At 38.6% G+C, this 7,579-nt stretch overlaps 1 long non-coding RNA gene across 1 annotated transcript; it reads right to left on the minus strand.

Annotated features, from left to right (window-relative positions):
• Window positions 1–609: 609 nt before the first annotated feature.
• On the minus strand, window positions 610–7,307 carry LOC134949285 (uncharacterized). Its single transcript, XR_010183131.1, has 5 exons — window positions 7,227–7,307; window positions 6,227–6,434; window positions 3,794–4,168; window positions 1,106–1,214; window positions 610–1,017 (listed from the first exon to the last, which is right to left on the minus strand). It is a non-coding gene; the product is annotated as an uncharacterized LOC134949285 (long non-coding RNA).
• Window positions 7,308–7,579: the final 272 nt, after the last annotated feature.

Below are 7,579 nucleotides of genomic sequence, written 5' to 3' on the forward strand. Positions count from 1 at the left end.
AAATAATTGTGACTATGTTTTATATTTATGTGATCCATATGCAATGTTTAAAAAACAGTGGTTGTCATGTTAGAGGCTGGAGTAGTGGAAAGTGGTTTAAAAAACAGTGGTTGTCATGTTAGAGGCTGGAGTAGTGGAAAGTGGTTTGGAAACCACTTACATGTGTAATGTCATTATTAGATAATGTAATATTTTTAAACAAAATAACACTATTCCTTTGATAATTTTTAGCTTGTATTTGTACCGTGACACCACACTGCAGTGTAATTTTTAAAATATCTATACATTTTGGTTTGGCTCATAAAGTGGTAATGTGTGTTTGGAGTGCCACATCACAGAGCAATTTATATATTGCATCTGTAATATTTTTCCTTTCATTACAAAATGAAGATGTGTGTGTTTTTGGTTGGTAATGTTTTTTTTTTTACTTGTGGCCTATGTCAGTGTCCTGTACATGTTTTTCTGTGTTGATTTTTCCATAGTGCATATGTCTATTGGACAATGTTTATTGTTTTATGTATTGTTTTTTTGTTTCCGGTCCTTATGTTTTTTTAAGAAATAAAGCAAGCATTTCTTAAAGATTAAATGTTTATAAGCATAATGGGTGGATGTATCAACAATAGCATGAATATTTTTTTATACAGTGTTTGAAAAAAGCAGTACTACTCGTCGGCCAGTAACTCCTATCACATCTGATGATGATGATGCTGCGGAAGCAGGTAAAGTGTCCATTGTAGTATAGGGTATGTTTGTAAAGGAATGGCCATAACAAAATTGCACTTTCATTAAAAGGTCTATCAAAAGAAGTATGGAGCAGCAGAAGTGGCACTTCTGTAAGACATCACCACAAAAAACCTGTGGCCGAAAAGAAAGCAAGGTCGTATGTCCCGGGCCAACCACAGCAGGCTACCCCGCCACGAAGATTATCGTCCGTATGTTCTGTCCCACCACTCCAAATTTTGGACACACCTCCGAGACGTCATCGACACTCCCCTCATCTTGATTGTGAGTATCAAACTGAAATAAATGTTAAAAATTTCAGAACGTAATCAAAATTTTTCTTAACCGCATTAAGTCAAAACACATCAAAAACTTAGATACTTACCGCAGTAAGTAAAACCTGAAATGGAATCCAAGCTAAATGGCCTTGTCCACATCCAGTAAAGATATGTATGTCCACTTGAGCCATACAGTATGACATTGTTTGAAAGATGCTGCAACAAAAAAGCATGTTTTTTTATTGAAAAAAGTAAGGTTGTTTTTCCAAATTTCACATGTGTGTTTGAGATAACATTGCAAAATACATATAAAAACATTACTATGTTTTTTTGATCAAAGCTATAAGGTAACACATTATGGATTCCAATGTGTTTTTATGGTGGAGTATGTGTGAGCTACAATAAAACTAAAGTGTTTGCTTTCACAATTAAGTAACCACACACATTTGCCACAAACAGGCATATGTATGTATTTAAGTTATGAGTGATGATGTTGCTAGGCAGAATAGTTGAAAGCAACAGTGAATGACATGTGTTCCATGTGTAGTGATTTGTTTACATTTCTCAAACATATGGATAGCTAACGAAGATTTGTTTAACATTTCAGCTTCTAGTCCTGGGAACAGCATCCCTCCGCAACAACAGCAACACAATGACATGGAGGAGACAAACATCTTAGAAATGCAGCCATTAAGGCAAGGAATGAGCCCCCCAGCACCTGTGAGTACACCACCACAGCAAAGCAGACCACCACCACAACACAGCCCAACAACACCAGTAACACAAGGCCCTGATCAGGTGTTTTGGACCACTTGGGCTAGATAGCAGGCCACTAATGAAGATTGCCTGCATAGGCAGACACAAATGTTTGCAAGCCTACCATCTCACCTCAGAAGAATATCAAGAAATCTGAGTAGACAAAATGAACAAACAACCAGAATTGGCAATACCATGGAACTCATGCGTACAGACATTACACGGGTCATGGGCAACTTACAGCGCATAATGGAAGAACAGCACAGACTAATGGAAGAACAGCACAGACTAATGGAAGAACAGCACAGACAACAGCAAAGTTATATGAACATTTTTCAAAACAATCAAAAGAATAATGAAAGTTTATTCCGAATTGTAGACAATCAAAATGCTGCTACATGTGAACTCAATGCCACCCTCACTAACCTGAATGAAACACTCAGATGCATGCACCAACAGCAAACAAGAAGCAGTTCTGGTACGACTACTCCAAATATCACGCCAGTCTCATCACCACCAAGATGCTCCACCAGAGCACGACAACATGACAGTGCTAAAGGCAAAGGGCAGGACAAGCAGCCACCAAAAAAAATGTGAAAAAAATACAAGTTAGACATTTGTGATAAGTAACTCAAAATAGTTAGTAAGTGTATGTTTGGCAAAAAATATATAACACTTAGCTCCTTGACAATTTATACAACATCATTAATTATAAGTGGTACAAACAACAACATAAAATTTGTACGCACATTTATTCATTACCATTTTTTTTTGTATTGAAGGAGGGAAATGTTGATGGAGCCGCACATACATGTTAGCAGGAAGTGAACAGACCACTTGATTTTTTTCTAATCATTACTCTTTCTAGATTCCAATCATTCTCATATCCTGCAGACACAATAATTGGCAGCCAGGCAGAATGTATTTAGCAGGAAGTAAACAGACCACTTGATTTTTTTCTATTCATTACTCTTTCTAGATTCCAATCATTCTCATTTCCTGCAGACACAGTAATTGGCAGCCAGGCAGAATGTCTATAGCAGGAAGTAAACAGACCACTTGATTTTTTTCTAATCATTACTCTTTCTAGATTCCAATCATTCTCATTTCCTGCAGACAATCTAAATTACAATGTTATTGATAACTATTTTACCTTTCTTCTCTATACAACATTACAAGAAGAACACAATTGAGTTGCGTAAAAAGCTTTTAATATGTTGGCATTGAATTTTTTTTAAAACATTGACAAAATGATTGTCAGTATTGTTGGGACATGTTTGTGTGTGTTAAAAATTAGTAAGAATGTTATTACACATGATGCAGAAACCAACAAATAAGAACTTTTTAACCAAAAAACAAAGAATGTGTATAATAATGTATATGTGGCAAACTGTGTATTTACTTACACATCAGCAAGTTTACTGCATCAAACATTAGGAAACAAATTATTTCTGATTACAGTAAGTTTGTGTCCCTTAAATATGATGGAGCATCAGACATAGGGACACATGTATTCCTCAAGGCTAACATATTATATGTTGAGGAGTGTTTTTTGGGAACACAGGTTCTCAAACTCGGCCCTCAGGACCCCACACAGTGCATGTTTTGCAGGTCTACTCACAGAATCACAAGTGACATAATTAGCTCCACCTGTGAACCTTTTAACATATGTCTGAGTAATTCATACACCTGTGTTTCTACTGGGTTACGAGAAAAACATGCACTGTGTGTGGTCCTGAGGGCCGAGATTGTGAACCTGTGCATTAGGACATTACACACATTGATAAAGTAAAATACTAAATGGATTATGTGTGCTTGTAATAAATTAGCACTGCAAGTTTCTGATCACTTATCCAGACTTAATGCATGCCACTCATAATCTGTTGTTTTGAGTTTTAAAATACACACAATACACATGCGATAATATGTTTGTATGTGTCAAGGAAACAGACACATTCTGAGTAATGGTTTTGCCAATAAAAATGGCAAAACATCTATTTATGATTACACAACAAATGAAATAAGCAAACCAAACTTACCTTAAAAAAAGCGAGTGATGAGCTCTTGCCTAACCTGCCTCCCTACATCTGTACTCCAAGTATCACCAGATGTCTCTAATTCCTCTGCTTGCTGGCTGCTTTCTTCCTCCTCCTCAACATGTGGCAGATGTTGTTGCAAACACATGTTATGAAGAAAGCAGCAGCAGAACACAATTTGAGTCACCTTGGAGGGACTATACAACAAAAGGCCACCAGACTTATCCAGACACCGAAACCTAGATTTCAGCACACCAAAACATCTTTCTATCACATTCCGCGTGGACTTATGTGCATGATTGCAATTGTGTTCAGCAGGGGTATCAGGTCGGGACAATGGAGTTAGAAGCCAAGAGAAACAGCCATATCCTCCATCACCTAAAAGACAGATATAGTAACGTGAGTCATGTTAAGATACAGCAACACATAAGTAACACACTGTAGGGCAGATGTATTAACCTGTACAAGGCATAAGGAAGTGATAAACCAGTGATATGTGCAAGGAAATAAAGGAAGCAGACAATCTGTTCCTAAATGTTCATTTACATATTGGAGCTGATTGGCTGGTGCCTTTATTACCTTGCACATATCACTGGTTTCTCACTTCCTTATGCCTTCTACAGGTTAATACATCTGCACCTGTATTTGGACAAAGTATACGCAGGCCTACACATATCAAATTACATACCCAGCAGCCATCCATCTGGCATTTGTCCGTCCTCAAACTTATCAAAGAGGGATGACTGACTGAGGATGAAGGAGTCATGGCAGCCCCCAGGGTAACCAGCAACAACACTCATTATTTTGAGATTTGCATCACAAACCACCTGCACATTTGTGGAGTGTTCGAAATGGCGATTAGTATATATGTGCTGCCTGCACCTAGGTGGTCTCAGCTGAATGTGTGTGCAATCTATAGCTCCAAGCACATTGGGCATGCCAGCCAGCTCATAGAAATCTACCCTGATGGCATGCCACTGAGACTCCTGGGTAGGGAAGTAGATTGAGGCCTCGATGTGGGGCTACAAAACAGCCAACACCTGTGTGTATATTTTAAAGAACAATAAACATGAGATTTTAGGACAGAACTGGCCACTGAGAAATTAAAACAAACAAAAAACAGAAGAGGTAGTTAGGTATACATCACCTGTGTTAAGATTCTGGAAAATGAGGGCTGTGAGATTCCTATGACATCCCCAGACACAGCCTGAAAGCTGCCAGTAGCCAGAAAGTGCAACACAGCTAGAAGTTTGTGCAGGCCTGAGACAGAGCGAGAGCGTGCTGTCTCAGGGTCTAGGCCCAGTTTGACAAGGTCATACAGACGGAAAATGTTGTTACGATTTAGACGGAACATCTGTATGACCTTATCATCGGACAATGTGACAAGTTTAAACGCCCCCTAAAAAAACGAGGCTGACCATGTTCAGTTTCTTGGCCCTGGGTACTTATAGGCTGATGTCTGAGTCTGAGGAATCCCACAGCACACAAAAGATCACTGGCCCAAAGTCCTGCTGCCATTTCTGAGTGTAGGTGTATTGAAATGGGCCTAACATCCTTTTATAGGCATCCTAATTCAGGTGTGATTGATTTTTGAGGTGCAACACATGTAAACACGATTGAAAAAAGCAGGTCTATTTTTTTGCCGCTTTTTTTACCGATTCGCAAAAAAATACGACCGCAATTGAGCACTCAGAAACTTACACCCAAATACGAATGAATAGTGAATTCCCATATAGTATGAAATAACAGCCGCGTTTGACCGATGGTCTATTCATTCGTATTTCGGAACTTTGCAAATCAAACCATTACGAATAGTCCAAACACTGCCGAGATTGGTGCTTAGTGAATTCCCGGATTGGGACTTAGAAAAAAAAACACAAAATGGACAAACTCGAATTCTTAGTAAATATTGGCCCAGGTCTGAATTAGGTCCACAGTCATAGCGCTTTGCCTAACATGTAGTCCAAATACCCTATATTACTAATTTTGTGAAAGTTAATATATCACAAGATCATAAAAAACCATGGAACCTGCTTTATCTGTATACAGCTGCGTGATTTATTAATATTTAATCATAATAAAATGTAGTTGCCTTAGGTCTAGACCTGTTTAAAGCTGAGAAAGATTAACAATACTAATAGCTCATTAACATTCTTTTAGCATTATCTCATACACTATTGCTACCACACAGAAACAATGCAGATAGAAAATGCAGAATAAAGTATGTGTCTATTAAATAAACAGCATGTAGGTTTCGCCAAATATCTCAATGTTATAATGTTATATAAAATGTATAAATATGTTTCAAACTGAATTTTAGATTGAAGGGTTCAGGACTTAAATGTTTCTGCCACCATACATGCCCTTACATCCTTAGGTTCATACTACATTTTCTTAGATTAGCAGTTTTATTTTATAGAATATTTAAGTTCTCACCTTTACTAATGACTTAGGCAACTCTTTCATGTTCACCTGTAGGATGTTTCCCAGGAGAGGAAGCGGAGTAGGTCCAGGCGGCATGTCCTTCCACTTATTGTCCTCAATATACATGAAGAGGAATATGAGGCAGGTGATACAGAGAACCAGAACAAGGGTTCCAGTTCCAATGAAGTCCATTGTCGCAGATAGGTGGTTGTAAATAAGACTACAATGCAGACACAGAACAAGAAGGGTTATTCACTATGGACCAGTGATTGGACAACTGAAACACTTCAAGGGTCACACGTTCACTTTAGTCTCAGCAATAAAAACAGCCCCACAAGGATCTCTGCAACCTCACATCTGACAATTAATTGTCCCAAAAGCATGTTTGGCATAGTGGTTAGCATTACTGCCTCACAACACTGAGATCTTCTATTCTGTTCCCGGTCATGGTTGATCTGTGTGGAGTTTGTTTGTTTTCATGTGTTTGCGTAGGTTTCCTCCCACACTTCAAAAACATACTGATAATTGAGGGGTCTATTCATGAAGCAGTGAAAAGTATGGAGAAGTGAGCCGGTGGAGAAGTTGAACATGGCAACCAATCAGCATTGAAGTAACAATTATAATTTGCATACTATATAATTCTACGGAGCAGCTGATTGGTTGAAAATGGCAACTTCTCTACAGGCTCACTTCTCCACTCTTTTCACTGTTTCATGAATAGACCCCTGAGTGCTTACAAAAATACCCCTCAGACTTTTCACATAGAACACAATGCCCCACATGCCTCATATCTCCACATACTACTAACACTTCCACGCGCAACTCTGACTTACCACAAACTGCTTCCAATAACCCCAAAATGCAGATCCCACATGTACTGCAAAACTCCAACTTCCTCACTGTCGCTCAAACCCCTCTCACTTAATGATAATTAGTAAATAGAGAATTTACAGGGGTCATTACATTTGCAATGGTACTGTAACTAATTTTTTATGTAAAAACTAATACTTACTTTTGCAATGTGGCACAATGGCAGAGCAGTGTTATTGAGATCTTGCACTGACACTGTGCAGCATTGTGGTCCTTTAATAGCTAATGCAGTTATGGCTGCTGCGCTGATTGCTTGTAATAGTACAAAGTCTGAGCATAAAGGGATGTTTTAATACAGCTGACACAGGCACACTGCCAAGTCAAAAGTAGGTGCCAGGGAGCCAGCCACAGAATCCAAACAACTCATCCACTTGAGGCAGTGGGAGGTGAGTGCTTTTGCACCTTTCACCTCCTTGTATGTACTCCAGTTTAGTCTTTAGCAGAAACAGTAATAATAAGTGGAGGAGGGAATGTGAAAAATGTTTTAGGGTATGG

Source organism: Pseudophryne corroboree, chromosome 8, assembly GCF_028390025.1.
Source record: "Pseudophryne corroboree isolate aPseCor3 chromosome 8, aPseCor3.hap2, whole genome shotgun sequence".
Taxonomy (NCBI): Eukaryota; Metazoa; Chordata; class Amphibia; order Anura; family Myobatrachidae; genus Pseudophryne; species Pseudophryne corroboree.